Here is a 23,501-nt window from a genome sequence, read left to right as displayed (position 1 = left end):
TCCACTATCAGAAGCATTTGGATAGTAAACTTTTACTCCCATCTCAGAGCTGTTTGCTCTGATGACAGTTTCTCTTTCTAAAGAAAAAACAAAACAAAACAAAAAAACGGTTTTACTCTCACAGTGGTCCATCTCTTGATTCCTAGGGCCAGCTCTTGGGATGCTAGAGGCCTGCTCAGCAAAGCTCTTACCTACACGCATCTTGAGAAGCACTGCTACCAAGCTGGCCTACATAATGAGTGTTATCACAGCAACAGAAATCAAACTAAAATAGTCAAACGTCAGGAGGGGCTCACAAGAACCATGACTGTCAATCAATGAGGAGCACAAGGAAAGGTGTAGCATTTTCCAACAGCATCTGGGAAGAGAGGTATAGTCTTGGGGACTGAACCCTTAGCCCATAAGATGTGACTGTCCCTAACATGATGTTGTTAGGAGTTTGCTTACTTGGAAGTTTGTTAGAAGTTTGTGATGCTGGGGATGAAACACAAGGCCTCTTCGTGCATGCTAACCAAGTGACCTACCACTGGACTACACGCCCTCAGAACTAAGTTAAATTATAGGATACCACCTTGGTGGTATGCTAGAGAGGCTGGCATCAAAAGTGTTATGCAGACAAAAAGTATGCAAACACAGCCAAAAAGATAAGCCCTGTGGTCTTCTTTCTCTGTTAAATTTATGCTGATGCACTGGGTAAATAAATTATGGTATAATCCAGGCAATGAAAACCTGAACAGCTATTATAAATGGCAGAAACATATATATTTAATGGAAGGATGTCCATGATATATTGCTAAGAAAACATAATCCCATTTTGGATAATAGGATACATATGAATGAGGCGGAAGCAGGCTTTAGATTTCTTTGAATCTTCTTCATTAAAGCATTATATGTTTTTTCTAATTTGGAAAAAAAATCGACGCTTTACTTCCCCCCCCCAACAGAATTCACTTTCTTCCTTAAAAAATGACACTGTCTTCCATATTTGAATGTATGCTATCTAACCCCAACCTCACAAAATTAATTTCACAGCAAGGGGGCTAGAGAAATGGCTTGGCAGTTTAAAGAGCATACTGTTATTGCAGACTATCTGAGTCTGTTTCCCAACACCCACAGGAGATAGCTACAACTACCTGTAACTCCAGCCTTAGGAGATCTGAGCCCCTGACCCTGACCCAACCATGTGGGCACCTGCATTCATATGGACACACACACACACACAAGTAAAAATAAAGCAAATCGTGGAGCAGGTGAGATAGCTAGTAGTTGAGTAGGTCTGCAGAGGGCCCAGGTTGGATTCCAAGCACCTCCATGATGGCTCACAACCATCTCTAACTCCAGTCCTAGGGTAACAGGTGCCCTCTTCTGGCCTCTGGAATGACACATATGTGGTGCTCAGACATACACAAGTGCAACACATATAAAATCTTAAAAAAGAAAAAAGTAAATATTTTTTAAAAAATCATTCCATAGAGATTAGAGATTAGCAGTCCCTGTGCTAGCTAGAAATCCATCATGGATGACTCTTCCCTTACTGCTCAGCCCGAAGGCACATGGGTCAGGGCATCGCAAAAGGGGGACGTCTAGCACCAAGAGGGGATTAAAAGAACTGGGCAAAGTCTATAAGCAGTACCTCGCAGCTGCCTACGGCAACTGCTTGAGTGAGAAGGGAAATCTGAAGGAGGTACCGGCAGACGCAAGCACAACCCTCTCCTTGGGTAGAGCAGGCAGGGACTACCGTTTGATGCACTGTCTATACTCCACGGGACAATCTGGCATCTGATGGCCAGCATCTGTCATCCCTGAGCCTGCCTGCCAACTGTAGGACTGCTCTTACTGACACCTGCCTGGTCGGAGAAAAAGAAGCGCATGTTTAATCTAGAATTATTAGGATTAAAAATATCACTCAATTTTAATTTTAAAACAAATATGTTTTATGTGTGTGTTGGTGTTTGCTTGTATGCACATGTGTGCACCATGTGTGTGCCTGGTGCCTACCAGAAGAGGGCAATGGCTCCCCTAGGACTGGCCTCACAGATGCTGTGAGCTGCCTACTGTGGGTGCTGTGAACTGGATTCCAGTCTTCTGAAAGTGCAGCAAGCACTCTTATAAAGAACCGCCTCTCCAGGCCCTCCTCCCATCGCCCTTATGAAAGAGAACGCAAGCAGTGTATTTAACAGTATTTTCTTCTTTTTCTTTTCTTTTTCTTTTATTAAGAGAAGAAGCCTACTCCGGTTGCTTATTCCTGACCATTAATTCCATGTTAATTATATACTCACTACAAATAACAGTTTAAATTTAGTCTCCTGACTAGCCACCAGGTTCCGTCTCATCCTACCATGAGGCATATCCGGCCCTGGAATTCCTTACACAATTCCCACTGACTCGAGAGGAACTCTGAGCAAGGCTACAGATCACAGGGTCTGTAAAGGAAGTGGTCTTTTCTTTGCAGGATACATTGGGCTTTTCCTTTCTATGAACCCTTCCCACTTTGGTTTTATGAGACCGGATGCCACTGTAGCGGAGGGGAGGCTCACTTCAAACACCGGAGCCTCTTCCTCTGACTCCCAAGGGCTAGCCAACCACTACTAGGCTTGAAACTAAAGGAGATTTTGTAAAAGCTCTTAACCTCTGAGCAGTTACAGCCATGGATTGAAGTACAGAAGAAGAGATAATGAGATAACATACAGTAGGAATTAAAAACTACTAACGGAATAAATGAACAAAGCACTGATGTATGACTAGTGAATGAAGGAACAAGATGAATGAGTTTAGTCCGACAAACCATTTTACTCTTGGCATCTGATGGCACATACCTGGAGTCTCAGCAACTGAAAATCAGAGACAGGAGGATGGGGGTTCAAGGCTATCTTTGGCTACATGAGACACCGTCTTTTTTTTCAAAAAAAAAAAAGTTTTTCAAAGGTGTCAAAGGAATATTATTCATACCTAAAACTTTTTTTCAACAAATACTCATAAAACTTTCTTTATTTCTACCAAGAAATATTCTATTCAAACTAGAGAATAAAGCAATACCATCTCAAACAAATTACATTGCTATCAGTGCATTCCTGTTCAATTCAGTGAACAGGCTGACTGATGAACCAATAACTGTACCACACACCATGGTCTCTGAAACAGCGATAGTCACGGTAATGCAGACTCATGATTCTGTCATAATATTTGCAATCATCAAGGTAACAATGTCTGATGATCTTATTACTTTAAACTCTCAAGCCGGGCGGTGGTGGCGCACGCCTTTAATCCCAGCACTTGGGAGACACCCAGGTCTTCACAGAGAAACCCTGTCTGGGGGGGGGAGGGGACCTAAATAAATAAATAAATAATGTCACAAAAATTAATTGGCTCCACATACGCTTATTAAGCTCCAATTTTTTAAGGCCCAGAAACTGGCACGGGGGAAGTTAAATGACTGCAACTCTTAAGTCTCTGTGCTACAGAGTAAGAGTCAAACTACTCCCCTAAGCAGACCCAAGACTTTTGCGTGCAACCCCTGGCCTCCTGAGCCCAGGGAGGTTGATATGTTTAGTGTGGTTCTTTAAACAGGAAGGAAAAGAAGGTATGGGCAGCCCATGCTGCCCCCAGTCTGACCCTGGCCTGAACACCTCCTGTAGCTCAGTCTTTTCAGTCACACAACACTCGAGCATCACTGTGTTTCTCTCAAAGCTCCCAGCCACTTAGTATACGTATTCAAATGTGAAAGTAAAAAATAAAAATGTTCAAATATAGTTGCTGTATCATTTTAAATTAAGCCGTTGTAACTGACCATAACTGCAATTACTTAACTAAAGCCTAACACTTTTTTCCCTGAGACAGGGGTTTCTTTGTGTAGACTTGGCTGTCCTGGAACTAACTCTGTAGACCAGGCTGGCCTCAAACCTACCAGGCTCTGCCTCCTGAGTGCTGGGATTAAAGGTGTGTGTGTGTACCACCAATGCCCACCTCAATATTTTCATTAAAAAATACTTCCTACATAATATATATTAAAAAAATACGGTTAAGTCCCAATGTTTCTAAACCATGTTATAACATTTAACATTTATTTATGCAAAGTACGGTTTACGGCTAATGCTAAAATGAAAATCAGTTCACAGGGCAGTGGTGGGACGCACCTTTAGCCCTAGCCCTCAGGAGGCAGAGGCAGGTGGATCTCTCTGAGTTTGAGGCCAGTTGGTATAGAGATTGAGTTCCTGGACAGTCAAGACTACACAGAGAAACCCTGTTTTGGGAGAAAAAGAGAAGGAGAGCTGGGTATGGTGAGGATGAGGCTGGGCTCAACTACATAGTAAGACTCTGTCTTAATTCCAGTGTTTAGCGATTCAATTCCAAAATACACTGTTGATGCTACTTATCCCAAGCATGGTGGTTCTCTTGAGCATCACTGTCTGAGAACTCCCAATGGTTCAGAGATTACATAGTTATGTTCACAACCAGCTAACAAGGCTGTTCCTTTCAAGAGTCCCACGCTGGGCAGGGCAGGCATGATGGTGCACACAAAGCACTCGGGAGGCAGAGACAGGCAGACTCCTGTAAGTCTGAGGTCAATTTGGTATACGTAGTGAGTTCTAGAGACCAATGAAGTCCACACCATGAGACCATATCTCAAAAACAAAACAAATAAAACAAAAACCACCCACCACTAAGAAAAGGAATTCCTGGACAAACAAAAGCATGCTCAAAGCTCCCCCAATACCAGTCCCCCCACAGCAGAACCAGCACAGATTAGACAGAGGAACAGACATCAAGAACATGAGAGAGTGATATCTGCATGCATATATACGTGTGTATATCCACCAACAAACATATAAATATGCATATATAAACATCTTTATAGCTTGAATCCAAGCTTGTGTGTTTTAAAAAGTGAGCTATTTGTATCCAGCAAACTTTTAATCTTCCTCTACTTTAAAACCAAGAGCCTACATCTATTCTTAGGGTGCTTTCAAAACCAAACTTCACTTAGTTTGAAGTCACAGCTGCTAGAAAACACTCTGGGTGGCTTTTCCTCCGTCCCCTTGAGACAACTGGTGGGAAGAGAGCAACAAGCTACCAAGCCAGCTGTTCAATCTTACTTTCTATTTTAGCCAGTCACTTTCCACTACTGTCACTAGGACAGGTCACACTGAAAACCCACACCACTGATTCCTATACACTCCTCAGAAGACTCCAGACACAGCACACAATCACACTTCTGTGCTAACCAGTCAGACAGATGCCATTCACAGAATACATGCATCCTAATACATATAGAATATACCTGTGATCAGTGATTTTACCAGACACCAGAAGCCACCATACTGCCATTGACCCCTGCAGTTCAGCCCACTGGAGGGCCACCAAAGCCCCACTACACAGTCTAGAGACTTAGAAAACCAACCTCTGGTTCCATGTGCTGCTAGATGCTGGTTTCTTAGCATGATGTAGGTGACTAGCTTTTCCACAAGCCCTCAGGATTCAGTGACCAGCACTTAACAGTAAACTAGGGTGAGAGTGCTCACTGTTATTTAACTGTACTTTCATTGCAATTATCCTAAGTCAGAAGACTTCAGAGTAATTTTCTGATTATTTTTTGTGACTTTCTGGTTAAAACCATTCCATTCTTCCCACCTACTCTTGGATATGTTTACTTACTTGTTTGTTTGTTTATGACAATATCTCAGTATTTAGTACAGACTAACTTGGACTAACAGCAATTGTCTGGCCTCAGCTTTCCAAGTGCCAGGATTATAAACACCAAATCCACCTTTAAAATAACTTTTCTCTTTTGGAAATTTATTACTTTCATTCTACATGTATAAGCATGGGGGCTTTGGGTGACTCTCCTAGAATTCTGTCACGCGCCAGTGAAACCATCATATGGATGATAGGTTTGGTCTGTGGTATATAATGTGTGATTAGAGAGCTAATATTACATATCACCAATTTAGAATCCTCCTGCCTTGGCCTCTAGAATAACTGGGATTACAGTTGTGTGCCATGACACCTGACTAGGTGTGATAGTTTGAATAAAAATGGCCTATGCTCACAAGGTATAATAAGACTATTAGGAGATGTGGCTTTTTGGAGTAGCTATGGCCTTGTTTCCACTAGTGTCACTAGGGCATGCCAGTGTGTCATTAGGAGCAGTCATTGAAGTTTCAAATGCTCAAACCAGCCACCCCCCACTTCCTGCTGCCTTGCTGAAATGGATATAGAATTTTCAGCTCCTTGTCCAGCAACATGGCTGCCTGTGTGCCTTCATGCTTCCCACCATGATAATAATGAAATAAACCTCTGAACCTGAAAGGCATTCCCAATTAAATGTTTTCCTTTATAAGAGTTGCTGCAGTCATGGTGTCTCTTCACAGCAATTACTAACTTAAGAATAATAACTTAGGGTCTCTTCACACCCTAACTAAGACACTCAGGAAATGACATTATAGTTTACTTATTATTCTATTTTACTTTGTATGTATTTTTATGTATGTGTATTTTGCCCTCGTGTATAATGTACACACACCATGTGTGTGACTGCTGCCCACAGAGGTCAGAGATCAGTAGAAGACACTGGATCTCCTCAAGTCAGAGGGTTGTGAGCTGCATATGAGGTGGGAAGCGACCTAAGAGACATTCCAAAGTCTACTCTCAAATCTGAGAGCTATTGGGACCTGCCAGTAAAAACAGAGGACAGCTTCAGGAATTTATTTTTCGTTCTGGATCATTCTCCACTAGAGAATTAGCTCTGATACTTCTAAGGCCCTGCTGCCACAGTAGGGAACTGATTAACTTTTTCAAAGAGTCAGCTCCCTGTAACTGTCTAACCTCAGGAAGGGAAAAAAAAAAAACAATATATTTGAGGATAAAGGACATGGAATTGAGTATAGGGATTTATGCATGTGAAGCACACTATATACTACCTAACTCCAAGGAACCATAGATTTTAATAAACAAAGTTCTGGCTCGACTATAGATACCCTTATGAAGATTTACTTCTAGTACATGTTTAATGAGTTGTTTTGACAACAAAGAGCAAAGGGGCTTCGAAATATCTAATGCTACAGTCTTAAGACTTTGATTCTATCCTGCATGATAGGCAAGAATGAGGGCAGCCAGGTAGAAAGAATCTTACTTGACAGACAGCTCTGCCATTCACTACCTATCTGTATGACCTTGTGGTTGATAGCTCTGCCAGTTCCTCAGCTTCGCAGTACTTCTCAGACTCTTCACCTATAACATGGACTAGTGAATAGCGGTTCAAAACCTGTAGCTAGTTTGTGTTCCAACTCTACCTCCCATATTCACTAGATACATAGACTTGGTAAATAGCTTAGACATTTCCAGTACTTTAGTTGCTCTGCAATACCTATGATTCAACTTGAAGCAAAGCTTGTACAGTAGAAAACCATCAGTAAACATCAGCTAACATTATTAGCAGGACAAAGGTATGACACAAAAAGTTACCTTGAAATTAAACCATGAAGATGTGTCAAGCTTTTAATCTTGTGCCTGATATACAGATTACTGTTAAATGAATGCTAGCTGTCTTATTGGGGTTCATAATAACTACTGGTAAATAATGCCAGTAAATATCTTACAAATGGAAACCAAGAACCAAAAAGGTTCAAAGATATTCCTTCTCCCCAAACTAGTAACAAGGCTTCTACTGTTGTACACCCGTCCTAGTTTCAACTGTTCCTGTGATAAAAGACAACCAAAAGCAACTTGGGAGATGTAGTAGTTTTAATAAGATGTATCTATAAGTCTCAAAGTTCAGTTCCCAGTTACTGTTTGGGAAGGATTAGGGGGTGTAACCTTGTTGGTCAAGAAGTCATTTGCTGCAGCTTAAAATTACAAACGCATCCTACTATCTCCAGTCCATTCTCTTCTTCCTATGTGGCATGTGAGTACTTAGCTTGCTTACCTGCTAACATGCCCCCACCATGTTGGTGATGAACTCCTGTCCCTCTGGAAAAGTAACTACTACTAAAAATGGTACCAGGAAGTGGGTTTATTCTGTGACAGACCTGACTATATGGTCCTTAGGGGGGATGTGGAAGACTTTGGACTTAGACAAGCATCTGGATATTATAAGTTAAACATAATCCAAAGACAATGTGCTAAGAGCTATGTGGACTGTGGAGGCACAGCTCAAAAAGCTTCAGGGGAAAGCAAGTTGAGCTAGAGGCCATTCCTGTGATATTTGGGCCAGGAATATGGCTGTCTTCTGCCCCTGTCCTAAGAAGTTGCCTGAGGCTAATTGAAAAGTAATGGACTACTTTCTTTGGCAGAGGAGATTTCAAGACAGTCTAATGTTAATTTTGTTGTGTTTTTATTACCAACCATTCTTTTAAAAAAAGATTTATTTATTTATTATATGTAAGTACACTGTAGCTATCTTCAGACACTCCAGCAGAGGGCAAAAGATCTCATTATAGATGGTTGTAAACCACCATGTGGTTGCTGGGGTTTGAACTCAGGACCTTCAGAAGAGCAGTCGGTGTTCTTAACCATTGAGCCATCTCACCAGCCCCATTACCAATCATTCTTATCCAGATCTACAATGAAAGAGCAACTGGAACAAAGAACTACAAAATGTAAAGTTTGAAGAGACAAAAAGCACCAGGAAATTTAATATTGGAACCAAAGATAGTGATGAAAGAGTAGATGATTTGAGATGGAATGAAAGGAGGGGTGCCCTCAGGACAGAACCCCACTCACCTTAACACTTGTGAGAGAGAAAGGCCTAAGGAAGTATCTACTTGTTGAAAGGAAGAAAAAAAGAAATCAAAAGCTGCTGGAAATGTGATTCAAGGGGCCAAGCTTCATGACAAGCAGGCATCCACACTTGACAGTGGAGACAACGTGGTTCTAGCTTTAGAATCATAAATAACGCATGAGGAAAGGGGTTTATTGGAATCGTCCTCCATGGTTAAGGAGATCTAACAAGGCCAGGCCTGTGGCAGTGGAGTCTTTGCATGGAGGACATGAGAGTCTCATGTATGAGGCCGTGGAAGTGAAGCTTGAATTGTAGTGGATACCCAAAGAAGTTAGAGGTGCCTGAGCTGGGAGACATCTGCCAAAGAGAGCTACAGACAGAGAGTGGAACCAGCCCAAGAAAGAGAGGTACTGAGGTCACCAAAGCTGGAAGGAAGGATCCCTTTGACATTCTACATTGAGCTACATGATTTGGAGTTTGTCCTGCTGGGTTTCACTCTTGCTTTGGTCTCATATTTCCCCCTTAATCCCCTTTCTTCCCTTTTGGAGTGTTAATGTATATTCTGTACCACTGTATGTGAAAACTATTTAGTTTGCTTTTTGAGTTCACAGGTGAGCTCAGACATTGAAAGTCCGAGTTGAAACTAAAGACCTAGAGGGACTTTTGAAGATGGACTGGACATGATTTGCATTATGATATAGGCTCAAGACTATGGGGGCCAGAGGGCAGAATGTCATGGTTTGTCCCCATGTACATACTCCAGCATGTATACATTTCTCCCCATCCAGTGGCCATTTAGGGAAGATTAGGAGATGTGGCTTTATTGGAGGATATGTGTCACTGAGGGTGGGCTTAAGGTTTCAAAAGCCTTCACCTTCCCCAGTGTATTCTCTGCTTCCTGCTGTGGAAGGGTGCAAGCTCTCATGACTGCTCACATCTCCATGCCCACTGGCAAGTTCTCTACCACGGTGAAGACTCATATCACAATGAATAATCAAGACAGTCCCCCATAAGCCAATCTAATCTAGGCAATTACTCAATTGTGGCTTCCCTCTCAGATGACTATAGGAGTGTGTTAAGTAGAAATTAAAGCTAACTAGGGCAATGCTACTCCTCAAAATTTCCATCCCCTAAGAACCCTCTGCAAAGGATAGAAAAAAAAAGCTCAGCTCACTAGCATTCCATAAGCAGGCTGACACTAAGTCTGGCAAGCAATAAGACCAACTACCTTCCTTATTATCTGACTTATTTAGTGTTACTATTGCTGTGATAAAACACCATTACCAAAGCAAGTTGGGGAAGAAAGGGTTTGGCTTATACTGCTACATCACAGTTCATCAAAGGAAGTAAGGACAGGAACTCAAGCAGGACAGGAACCTGGAGGTAGGAGCTGATGCAGAGGCCATGGAGGGTGCTGCTTACTGGCTTGCTCCTCATGACTTGTTCATCCTGCTTTCTTATAGAGCCCAGGACCACCAGCCCAGGGATGGTACACCCACAAAGGACTAGTCCCTACCCCATCAATACTAATTAAGAAGTTAATTATTTAACTTATTAAGAAACTAAGGCCTTACAGGCCTGTCTACAATCAAATCTTATGGAGGCATTTTTTTTTTTTAAATTAAGGTTCTCTCCTCTCAGATGATTTTTAGCTTGTATCAAGTTGAAATAAAACTATCCAACACAATATTGTAACAAAATTCCTATGCTATTTAAAATTCCTAAGTATCACAATTTACTTAACAAGCCTCTTACTACTGGACATTTACAGGGTCCCAGGATCAGTACTATTAGGTGAAAGGGCACAGATATTTTATCTGCTCTTAATTACTCTTTTCTTCATACTGGGAATTTGACCCAGGGTATTGCATGTGATAGGCTACTACTCTAATACACACTTACATAGTCCTATATTTGCTTACTTTTATAGGATAAAAAAATTGTTGCCATATTACAAATGGCTCATAATAAATACAGATTTTGGAAAGTAACCATTCATAGGAGAAACTAAATAGTATTTGCAATATACAATTGTTTCTCACTGGCCAACCTATCTTTAGACATATTCTACTGTGATGGCTTGAATAAGAATGACCACCATAGGCTCACATACTTGAATGCCTCCTCACCAGGAAGTGGAATTATTTGAAAGGATTAGAAGGATTAGGAGGCCTTCTTGAAGTGGGTGTGGCCTTATTGGAGGAAATGTGCCACTGGGGTGGGTTTTGAGGCTTCAAAAGCCCACACACTACTCAGTACCACAAGTGTTCCTTGCCCTGCCATAATAGACTAGCCCTCTAGAACTTTAAGCAATTCCCCAATAAAACACTTTCTTTTACAAGAGTTATCTTGATCATAGTGTCCCCTCACAGCAGTAAAACACTGAGACACCACTGATGCTAAAATCCTACCATGCTTGAAATATGTTGGTCTAAGAATTTCAACAGGGGAATGACCAAGGTCAAGATACCACAGGAACAGAATTTAGAAAGTAACACTCCCTGCATAATACTTTTAGTGTACAAAGTAATACATAATTTTTGTTGATCCTTCTCATCCCTCTGACCACCCTCCCACCTGTATCTTTCTACCCCTAATAGTTCTCCCTCCATTTTCTTGCCAAATGTCTTCCTCAATACTTCTCTTTCCCTTCTTGTTTCAGGCTGTCTCTCACACTCCCACCCACACATATACAAATATAAACATCAAAAGCCAGAATCCGCCTCGGAGAGAGAGTGCGGAATTTCTCTTTCTGAGTCTGGGTGACCTCACATAATGCAAAAGTTTCTAGATCTGTTTTCCTGCAAACTTCATTTTTCTTTACACATAAAATTTCACTGTATAGCTAAGGTCACAATTTCCTTACATCTGCATCTACTACCAATCAGCTTCCAGACTGATTTTATTTTATTGCTATTGTGAAGAGAACAGCAACAGACATGCAAATGCAAGTATCTCTGAGGTAGGATGGAGTTCTTTGGGTGCATGCCCAGGATGTGGATAGCTAAGTCATACAGGACTTCTATTTTTAAGTTCTTCAGAAACCACCATACTGATTCCCATACGGGATGCACCAGTTTACACTCCCACCACCTGTGAACAAAGGTTGCTCTGCCCTTTACCTTGCCAGTATTTGTTTTCTTTTTCTGTTTTTTATGTTTGCCATTCTGACCCAGTAAGACGGGCTCTCAATGCAATTTAAATCGCATTTTTCTCAAGGCTAATAAAGTCTAACAGTTTTTAATACTGGACATTTGGGCTTCCTCTTTTGAGTTCAACAAGCCATTCACTAATTGGCAGTTTGGAATCTGTGGTATAAATTTTGAAGTTCTTTATATATTCTACATATTAATATTCTAAAGTCTGGCTTATAGCTGGTAACTTGCTTCCCTGGCAGTGACACTGTTTGAGGGCCAGGATCATTGAACCTTCATGAGGTGCAGCCTTGCTAGAAGTAAAATGTCCTCAGCCAGCTGCCTGCTCCATAAGGCCACCTTATACCACACCTTCCCTAACACGGCCTCTCCCTTCCAGAAACAAGCCAAATAAATAGTTGTTTTCTTCCAGCCAATGTTAGTGGGCACACACCTTTAACCCCAGTGCTCAGGAGGCGGAAGCAGAAGGTGCAGGCCACCCAGGCCCACACAGTGAGACTCTGTCTCAAAAAACAAACAAAACAAAATAAAAACCTTCTTATTCAGCCGGGAGCCAGTACCGCTGTGAAGGCCAGGGTAACTCCATGCTGCTGCTGGCTGGGCATGGGTTTTGGGTGCTGCCCCGACATGCACCGCTCCGCCCCACCTGACTCGAGGTGTTCCATGTCTGGAGACATGGCCCTTAACCCACTCTTGCCTGTCTTCCAGAAGAAAGGTGACAGTGATGCTAACGCTGGCCAGCAAGTTGAAGAAGGATGATGGTCTCAGGGGATCCCAAACAACAGCCTCCACATCTGACTCTACTCAGAGGGTTTCTGGGAAAGACACGTTGCTTGTTAAAGAGGCTGCAGAACTTTAAGCTAATTTAACTTGTACATGTCAAGTACATTTTCCTGATCCAAACAAGCTTCATTGCTTTCGGCTGACTTTAAGCCCAGATGAGGGTTACTACCAGGGTGGAAAATTTCAGTTTGAAACTGAAGTTCCCAATGTCTACAACATGGTGCCTCCCAAGGTGAAATGCTTGACTGAAATCTGGCATGCCAACATCACAGATACGGGGAAAATGCCTAAGTCTACTAAGAGAACATTCAATTGACGGCACTGGCTGGGCTCCCATTAGAACGTTAAAGGATGTGGTTTGGGGATTAAACTCTTTATTTACTATCTTTTGAATTTTGACGATTCACTGAATATCGAAGCTGCAGAATATCATGTGCAGGTCAAGGAGGGTTTCCGGGACAAAGTGGATGAATACATCAATCGCCATGCCAGATGATAACAGGAGAGATCGAAGGTCTGAGGACTTTGTCACAGTCCTCTCTAATGGGAAACAGCTCGAGGTAGTCCTCCTCCCCAACCTCACACTCCCTGTCAGCCCCTTGGGATTGTCCCAGACCTGCAGCCATGCTGTCCTGAAGGAGACCCTCCTGACTACCCACTGTAGATGGCAAACAACATAATACAGCAAGAAAGTGGGTCTGGGCCTCGAGAGAGTTGTCTGCTTCCCTTAACATGTGTACTGAAACTACTGCCTAGGCTGTCTGGTGCAATTCCTCCGAAGTTGTAATAAACTCACCACTGAGGATGTAACGCTTGCTTCCTTTCCAACAATCAGTGTCCTACACAAGTGATGTAATGACAGATTAGCAATAAGAAATCCACTGTAAATGTGATTAGATGCCAAAAAAATTATTTTATTCTGTTAAGTAGCTTTGGGTCATAGTATTTTATTACAGCAACAGAAAAGTGATTAATATATTTACCTTTGCTGTGCAGAAGCTTTGGAACTCTGTGGAAACCAAGGTATCAATTCTTCAGAAAGGTCTTGCCTAGGGGTACAACTTTTCTCCTTCCGGAGTTTTAGGATTTAAGGTTTTAAATTAAGGTCTTTGTTCCATTTAAAACTGATCTTTTCAGGGTAACAAATGCAGATCATGCTTCACTTTCTGCAGGTAGGGGTTCAGTCTCCCCAAAGCCATCTGTTGGAAAGGCTGTCCTTTCTTCTGATATGTTTCTGAAGTCTTTGGCAAACATTAGGAGCTACTGTGTGGGACTGTTTTCCTAAGTCCTCTATTTTATTCCATTGGTTTACATGTCTGTTTTTAGACCAGTACCACACTGTCTTTGTCAACATTACTGTGGTATAATTTAAGGTCAAGTATTTTCCATACCTCCGTGACACCCCTTCTGCTTAAATAGCTTTGGCTATCTGTGCTTTTCAGTTTCATATTAATTTTAGGGGTGTTTTTTGTTGTTGTTGTTGTTGCTGCTGCTCTTTTTTTTGTATTTTTTTTTTTTTTTACTATGAAGACTGTCAACTAAACTGTTGATACAAATTGCAGTAACTCTGTAGGTTACTTTTGGAAGAAGAACCATTCTCAATATTATTTCTGGCACTCCGGGAGCATGGAAGGTTTTTCCATCACCTAGTGTCTTCAATTTCTTTCCTTAGTGTGTTAAAGATCTCACAATAGCAACACTTCATTAGTTACACACACTTTTGTTTTAAGGGTTTCCCCCCACCCCCTTAATATCTCTCTCAGCAAATTCATTCTTGACATGGGTTTTTTGTTTTTTTTTTTGTTGGTTGGTTGGTTGGTAGGTTTTTGTTTTTAATGTATGAATGTTACCTCCCTGTGTGTATTTGCATGTGGTCATGCATGCCTGGCACCCACATGGACATCAGAATCCCTGGAGTTACAAAAGATTGCTAGCCACTAAAGTTGTGCCTATGCTGTGTCCCCCAGCAAATGTCAATCTTGCCCTTAGCAAATCAGGGTCCAAACTTTCCCCAGGAAGGGCTTTAGGCTCTGAAGAGATATAGAATGTTGGCCCTTGATATGCTGGCAGAATGCTGCACTGGGTTCCACTGCATAATTCCAGTGATACACACAGCTCAGCCCAAGCAATGGTGAAAGGCAGCCATTTTCTCTCCCAGTGACTGTCTCAGGTGTGAGTTCCCTCACCACACTTTACACATACCCTTGAGCTTTCCCTGCTCCAGTTCGCTCTGCAGTACCTTTGTGTCTGTTATTTCAAGTGCTATGAGAAGTTCACAAGCACCCAGCTAGCAATGATTAGTGGGGTGGCTATGGTCGTGCTGGCAGTAGCAGCGGCAGTGGGAGCTTGGGTCCATCACTGAGAGTTCTCTGGCATGGTACAACAAATGCTGGTTGGGAAACTGATGAGGATAGCTTGGTGCAATAACCTAAGGATGCTACTCCCTCTCTTAACTGTATTTACCCACTCCTTGGGTGCAGCTTCTAATTTTCAGTCTTACCCAGATCTCTGCAGAGTTCTGACTTAGATTACTGACTTGGATAGTGGAAGAAGGGTCTTTATTTTTTTGTTTTGTTTTGTTTATTTAATATGTTTTGCCATATTGCCCAGTCTAACCATGAAATATATAACCCAGGCCAACCTGACACTCAGGACAATCTTCCTGCCTCAGCTTCCTACATGCTTGAATCACAGGTCTGTACCACCATACCTAGCAAAAGAAAGGTTTGAATACACCAAGTTCAGCGGCTAAGGAAAGCAGTGTAACCAATTAACAACGGATGGTTCTTGCTGCTTTGACATCTCAAAGGAGCATGCTTATTGGTTCCCACGGCAGAAAACACAGAGCAAATAATCAAGTATATCAGTGACGTGCAAGAACCCAGCCAGTACCAGTTAGGGGCTCTGTGCCCAGGAAATCCAGCCACCAGACAGACACTGTCTGCAAATGGCTGGGAAGTATGGTCTGGTGCCATCAAAAACAGATGAAAAGCAGGATTTGGGTAAGTATTTGCCCAGGGTAAAGCCTTACCAAAATAAAGAAAAAGTGTCCACTGGCTGCCAACTGAACTCAGTTGAAAAGAAGGGTCTGTCCATTATAGCCAATCCTCCAACTATTTAAACGGTGTTGTGTGGAAAGAAGACTTAAAATTCTGCCAACTCTGTCACTGTAACTGACTCCCTGAATAAAAAATACTCAACACTACCATTAAAAAGTAAAACCTACCAAGATAATGTACGTATTCTAGAGATACAAGAAATTACAACAGGGATATTTCATTTTGTTTAAAAACATCAAAATGTCCAGCGTCGGGACAATGAAAAGTCACTAAAATCTATACTGCATGGTAATAAAACTGTCGAGGGATAAAACAGGAACATCCTCAAACATTAATATTGCTACCAAAGAGCAACCGCAATAACTAAGATTTCACACATACCATAGTCAAATATAATTGGGTACCATAAGCAAAGTGCTTAGAACATTGTAAGCCCTTCACTAGCTAAGCCAACAAAATCAAAAGAGAAATAAGCCAACCCAATACTAAAACAAGTGTGCCTTCCAGATCCTTCTCAGCCAGCCAAGACTGGGGTCCCAGGCCCGGTATATCTGACCCTTAACTTACTTGAATGAGAACAGTAAAACGGACCCAGGCCTGGTACCTCCCTCACTTCTTGGTTGAAATAAGGGCAATTTTCCCAAGCAGAGTGCCATTGGGGTGACTCATTTGATAGCAATGAAATCTCAATAGAATATTGCTACAAGTCATGAAACTGCTTATTTAAAATTTACATTGTAAGCATGCATAGCCAAGGGGCATCAGGATACACACAGGGAAATAGTCACAAGTTTGTGCTATCCCTATGTCTGGGTAACACATGCAAGATACAGATACAGAATTGGTTTTCAGAAAGCTAATAAATGATTTTAAAAAAATTTTTTTAATAATTTGGCAGTGTCCACAAGAGTTGTGACCTGCCTAAGTAATTATGGCATTTACACAACATTTTTTTTAAAAAGGCAGAGTCTTAGGGGGCCCAGGCTGGCCTAGAATTCACCTGAAGGTGTGCTTCCCTCCAGCCTCCAGGGTTACAGATTACAGACGTGCACTTCCAAACCCAGCTATCGGTTCTATTTTCTTTTCTTTTTAAGATTTATTTATTTCATGTATATTTCATGTCACTGTCTTCAGACACACCAGAAGAGGGCATCAGATACTCATTACAGATGGTTGTGAGGCACCATGGGGTTTCTGGGAATTGAACTCAGAACCTTAGAAAGAGCAGACAGTATTATTAACCACTGAGCCATCTCTCCAGCCCTGGCTTCTATTTTCTATCTCTAGGAATGCTTACCCTTGAACCCCAGCCACCATGCCACAGGGAGCTCAAGCAAATCCAGAGAGAGGCTCAGAAAAGAAAAAACCAATGAACCCAGGTGACAAGCACTCTGAAAACAGATACTGCAGGCCCTCCAAAGATCCTGTGTGGAGCAACACATGTATCAATGTAGACAAATGCAAGAACCCATATGAATGACAGATTTGTGAGAGCAGACTATTGATTATTTAAAACCAACATCCCAGTCCTTAGTATCTTAGAACACAGAACAACGTTCAGGTTCTAATGCATCAATATTCCTACATTCAAAAATACACAAATGTTAAGAAGTAGATACTATTTCAAAAGAAACAACACAAATGACTCATCAAGACCTGATGTGGAAACTTGAGGGTTCTTTGGAGACTCAGTTGTATCAGATGGTGTTTTGCTGGGGCAAACACGCAGAGTGTTTTCCTGAAGTGGACACAGGTGAAAAGCTAAGGCAGACTCCTGAAGGAACACTGAAGCAGACACAGCAGAGAGGATGTCCTGCTACAGCAAACACATGAAAGGACATGTGATGAAGGATTCTTTGCTAACAACACACATATACTGGTCCGCCTTACATTGCACAGATGAGCTGCACTTGTGAGGACTCCAAGGACTCGGGCTGATTGGATGCACATGCTGAGGAGAGACGTGATGTTTGGAGGGTAGAAATAAGACTCCGCAGAGTGATGCAGAGACAGAGGCAGAGCTTGTTGGCACAGCTAGCTGTGCTGCGCTTGTTGGTCTTCACTGATCTTCGCTTCCCTGAGAGAGGCACAGCGGAGAACTTCTCCGGGGTTCCTGTTGGTCCCTCCAGGTTGCTGACTCGAGCCAAGGCTGAGGCCTGGCTGTCTCTGCTAGGCCAAGTCACTGCTGTTGCTAAGGTGACTCTACCAAACTAGTGTGTACGTGAAGTGTTTGTAAGTGGATGGAGCTGCTGCTGCCTGCTGACCTGTGAACTGAACTGCTGATTTCCAGACAACACAGACGGGAGTTCCTCCAAAAGAAACATTTCTAAACAGGTCCACTTCCCTGTATCCTTTCTTTTCCACTACCTCTGGTGGATGGCGGACTACAAGGGAGGTTAAAGTGTTTAAGCACTATCATTACAAATAAGGTTTGAAAAAGTTTAAAGTTGCAATGACCATTTCCCCTTTTCTTGAGACTGTATGATCACATACTCCTCAAAGCTTTCCGATAGCTAATACCTAGTTTTTCTTGAGTTCACCATCAGCGCAAATACTCCTAAAACTAATATGTTCCAATTCTCTGTCCTATAATATCCTGTAAAAAAAAAAAAAAAAAGCCCGAGGTACCACAGGGTCTGACTTAAAAAATTAGACTTTAAAAAATTATTAGATCTATTTCTTGCAGCCTCTTAAAAAAAACTTCAGGTGTAATTGAGAATAGGTGCACGTTTGAAATATCCAATGATCCTAAAGGCAGTCAAGCAAACAGTCAACTCCATAATCTATGATATGGAATGGCTACCTTGGGGGGGGGGGGGAACACTCGCACAATAGGAAAGATGGAGTCCATTATCCTGCAAGCTGCATCGATCCAGAGTTTACACTAGTGGTTGCAGTGAGCAGTTTTTCTTTCAATTTCAAAGTCCTTCAGAATATGGACTACATCTAATCTTCATATTCATCACTAACAACCACAAAGGAGAACCCAGGAGAAAAACTACCAAGACGCGTCTGCAGGCATCAAGTAGTTTAGGGGGAGGGGACAGAGAAACAATAAAGCTCTCTCCTGGGAGAGAGGGGAAAAAAGCGTGTCTCCCGCAGAGCTGTGAGAGAAACTCTGGTACAGTAAAAAAGTTTCATCGCTGGCCACGGAGTAAGAGGACGCTTAAAAACCCTCTGCTTTCAATGAGCATTCACACGTCTTTCTCTTTTGGAGCAAGTTGAGTGCTTAGAGGAAAGAGCAGCTAAGGCTCTGAGCACAGAGGGAACCTGATGCCCTCTCCTGCCAGTTCTCCTTTCAGTCTCAGTGTGGAGACGTTCTGAAATGCTGGCAGTCGCACTGGATCCTAAGTGGTTGGAGACATTACTAGGAAGCCCAAGCCCTCAATAGGAACTAAAATAAGCACATTAGCACGAAGCAAATTTAATTTAGACGGGTCTCAAGGAGTGTAGCCTTGGCTGGCCTTGAACTCAGAGATCCACCTGCTTCTGCCTCCAGAGCAGCCATAAAACAACTCTTAAGGGGTCACTAAATCCTTCGGGTGGCTAATAGGCTCACCACTGTTAAAGGTAACGGGGCTAGGGTTCTGCAAGTATTTTTTTTTATAAGAAAAGCCAGATTTTAAAGCCGAAACTAACCAGGTTCCTTTCCACTCTGGACCGCACATGTAAAAATCTACACAACCTTCAAAAGATACTAACACTGGGCTAAAGTTTTAAAAGTCGATTAAGAAACCATGAGGGCATGGGAAGCCTTACTGGGAAGGAGTGGGTTACCAGCAGCCAGTGTCCTCTGTCCCTACCACCCTGGGCTGTAAGCACGACTCACTCGGGTCCTCTGGCTTCCCACCAAGTCCTTGAGAACCAATTTACTAAGTCAGTCAAGAAACCAGAGTCTATGAAGTAATAAAGGAACATGGAGTTCATGACTGAAATCAAGCTGGGCAGAGACATAAAGGGGCTTTTGTTAATAACCGTACAAGGGGACACACATGAAGAGGAGCTTCACAAGGAATTCTGACGTCTTAATTAAGATTTATGAAGAATTGTCGGCAAATGTCTCAAACACAAGGGGAAGTTCACATAAAAATCCTGCTTTATAATTTCTTTAGCTAAAATATAATTCAAAGGACAGTTACTTCCTAATAATGCTAATAATTATAAAGCTAGGGGTTCTCCCCCTCCTTCCCATAATTATATTCCATTCCCAATCCCCATTCCATCTCAGTCTCTGGGTAAGTCTGAAGTAGAGCCATGAACTACCCCACTGACAACATCATGAAAGCGATGGCATTTTTCTATTCCGCACAGAAAGTTTTTGTGTTGTACGGTTTTCATTGTTCACATCCTTACTAAAGCAGAAAGTCAACTGACATTTTCTCCTAATAATGATTGGATTATGAGATAATGTCAGTAGGGGAAAAAAATGCTGTTGTGGTAACAATGCTTCTGTGGTGTGAGTAAATGCCACGTACAAGAAGGCAGCTGAGAGGCCGCTCAGATCTGTGGCACATGCATTCTCTATATCCAAGGTCAGGGATAGGACACTGCTATGGCCGCAGGCTTGGGACCCGGCCACCACACACTATGAGTTGGTGAACATACTCAAAGAACAGAAGAGTTCCATACTCTATAAGCAGCAATAGTACGATTAAAGTGATATATGCAAAATATTCCCATTTTATAACATGAAATCCATTTGTTTTAGATTCTCCTAATCTTTATTCCATGTTCTAGTATCATTGTCCTACTTTAGAGGTGAAGAAGTTGAGGCTCAGAAGCTCTGTAATTTGGCTAAAAATTTGTTGCTAGACCAGGACTGGAGCTTAATTCCCTGTAATAAAGGGCCTGCTCATTGCAGCTCACAACATGCAATCCTCACCCCCACCACACACACACACACACACACACACACAACACAGGCTCTAAAGGGCTTTACAAGAGACTGTGGGGTTCCTAAATGAGCTTCGATCACTACTCATCCTAAGACGGCCTCCTCAACTGAAAGAGGGACCAGTTTCAGGACACCCAAATGTTTGCAGGACATGTTCTCCTCTAGTTCTATTTCAATGTTCTGCTGTCATTTGGAGAATGCAGGAAATGAAGGAGAGAGGTCAGAAACAGAGCCCTGCACTTCCAGGAGGGCCAGGTGTCCCGACACCACAGCTGCGACCATGAGGCTGCCTTAATCCCAGCCCCTAGCCCAGCCCCATTCCTCCCAGCCCACATGATGACCAGCTGCTTGGTGTTTCTCCAGAGTGTGGAGGGCTGATGTCAGGCCAGCCGGGGGCTCCTATCCTTGAGTCCTGTCCTTCCTGTTGAAGGATCACTAACCCGTCTTCACACCCTCCTCCAATCACACACTCTGGCAAACCAGAGGGCAAGGCAGGATAGGTGCCAGAAGAAACCAAGCCTAACCAGATAATGAAATCATCTCTAGATTTCTGCATTCTCCTTCACAGAGCCAAGAGGCAGGAGTGTCTTTGGACCCGAGAGTGGTGGCTTTTTACGCCTGTGCACTAAAGAAGGGAAGAGGAACTGAAGAGACAGAAATGAGGACTATGCAGAGGATAGGAGGAAAACTAAGTTCAGTAACCCTGGGGAATAGCGGTCTAGTCACGCCAGATGGCCTTCTGAGCACCAGAAGATACACGGGCTTCCTCCTGAATGCCAAACGAAGTGCTTTCAATCACATTTAAATCATAAGCACAATATTAAGACATCCATCCTACTAGAAAATATCCTTGTCACAGCATGACAATAAAAAAGTCAAAGAAAAATAAGACTAAGGGGTGGATGGAAGAACAGGGGGACGGAAGAGGGCTTATGGGACTTTCGGGGAGTGGGGACCCAGAAAAGGGGAAATCATTTGAAATGTATATAAAAATATATCAATAAAAAAGAAAAAGAAAAATAAGACTACTCATGGAAGAGTGGCCAAAGACTGCAAGCAAAGACAGCAATGATCTAGACCAAGGCTAAGAAACATGAACCGTACACCGGGAATTTAAAGGTCAGATGAACAGTTTTAGATGAGGAAGAAAGGTTGTGTGAGGTCCCAGCTTGAGGAAAACTTAAACTGAACCACAGCATAGCACCTTAAGGGGACATACCCAAAGTCCAATGGGTAGAAGGATCTAGTACTCAAAGAGTTAAGCTACAGGTTTAGACCAGAAGTATGACTGAGTAGAGTTGCTAAGTTATTGAAATGTGGTCATAAATTACACCCCAAACCCTAGCCACTCCTACAAGCCACTAACAGTCCCTACTCTGAACTTTCCTGACCCTAAAAGCCTCTTCATTGAAGAATTGGGAGCAAAAATAAGATAAGAATATGAGCAGATACCATTAACAACTATGGCCTGACTAAACTCATCCACCGAAATATAAACTCCCAAGTTGGTGTCTTTTTGGAAGAATTAGATCCTAAAAGCTCATAAGCAAAACTAGTGTCCTGCTAAGGAGGTCAGAATATATATCCCTTTGGTGACAGACTCAGAAAGAACATTGGGGTCAGACAGGAGGTTCTACTATCATCTTGAACTGTCCAGCTTGCAGAACTGTGGAAATGCATATTTATCATTCATCCTATACAGCATTCTGAACATACGGAGACACATATTAGTTCATACACATGCATTTTCCTGCCACCCAAGTTGAGTTTTTTTTAAAGATTTATTTGATGTGTATGTGTGAGTGCTTGCATGTATGCCTGTGATCGTGTGCACGCAAATACCAAGAGGCCAGAAGAGGGTATCTCCTGGAGTTGGAAGTTGTGGGAGGCCTGATTTGGATGCTAGAAACCAAACTTGCATCCTTCGTAGGGGCAGTAAGTACTCTTACCTCTCTCTAAGCCATCTCCAGCCTCAAAGCTGAAACTCTCAAAGGTACATGCCCTAGTCGTCCCAGGAGAGTGTTGGCTCAAAATAGTGTAGTCCAATGGACTTCTTGTGCCATTTACAAAAAGTTCCAATGTTCCCTCCAATAGTGACAGAGCCAATCTAGTCAGTAACTTTAAAATAAAACATACAGCTTATAAAAGTCCAAAGCCACAAAAGATGCAGAACTACTTTAGGAGAAAGCACCAATATTTCTCAGGAGATCACTTCAATGGCAGCTTGTCTAATCAGAGTGCTCAGGTGAGAGTAAGATTCTGTCACATGACCTGGCTTGGCACCCCAGCCCTATTATGTATGAGGAGATGATCTGAGCAATCCACTCAACCTCTTTGCACATGGACAGCTTCTCAGGTGGGGGGAGGGTAGAGAAGCGGAACAGGTTTGTCCATAGCAAAAGCTGGGCAATAGAGAGCCTCCTTCCTACAGCTCGAGATAATGATGTAAACACCTGCATGCAATTACAGCTGCTCCAGGACAGCAGGATACCGAAGGGAACTCTAAGTCCCCAAGCCCCTAGGAAGGCTAGGGAGAGATTCCAAGAGGGAAGATCCTTTTTTGTTCTTGGTCGCTCTCAAGGGGTTTTGGGGGGTGCGGGGGGTGATGTCTTGCTGTTATTTGATTTCTGAGATGGCTGAAATTGTGAAAGATCTGAGGCCAGATTTAATTTGACTTGTTTCTGAAACACTGGTAAGTCACCAGTGACAAACAAGGCAGAGAGGACCACGGTCTGAAGAGGAAGGACAGGCAATGTCATCTTGCCTGTTGCGTGTTATTATTGTTACAGTTCTATTATCCTAACAGCCTAAAAACACCACCCTCATATTAAAAAGAAGAAAAGAAAGAAAATGTGGTTATCAAGGCAAAGCTATGAGAAGTGGAGCAAAGCCAG

General features: G+C 42.5%; 1 protein-coding gene and 1 pseudogene across 2 annotated transcripts in view; one reads left to right on the top strand and one right to left on the bottom strand.

The window, feature by feature from the left end:
* Nucleotides 1-23,501, bottom strand: part of Wwtr1 (WW domain containing transcription regulator 1) — a 118,806-nt gene that overhangs the window by 57,429 nt on the left and 37,876 nt on the right. The gene's annotated exons all lie outside the window — the stretch shown is intronic.
* Nucleotides 12,596-13,150, top strand: LOC127683336 (NEDD8-conjugating enzyme UBE2F-like; annotated as a pseudogene).

This window comes from Apodemus sylvaticus, chromosome 4 (genome assembly GCF_947179515.1).
Source record: "Apodemus sylvaticus chromosome 4, mApoSyl1.1, whole genome shotgun sequence".
Taxonomy (NCBI): Eukaryota; Metazoa; Chordata; class Mammalia; order Rodentia; family Muridae; genus Apodemus; species Apodemus sylvaticus.
Note: the sequence above shows the minus strand (reverse complement) of the source record. Positions and strands in the feature narration are given on the sequence as shown.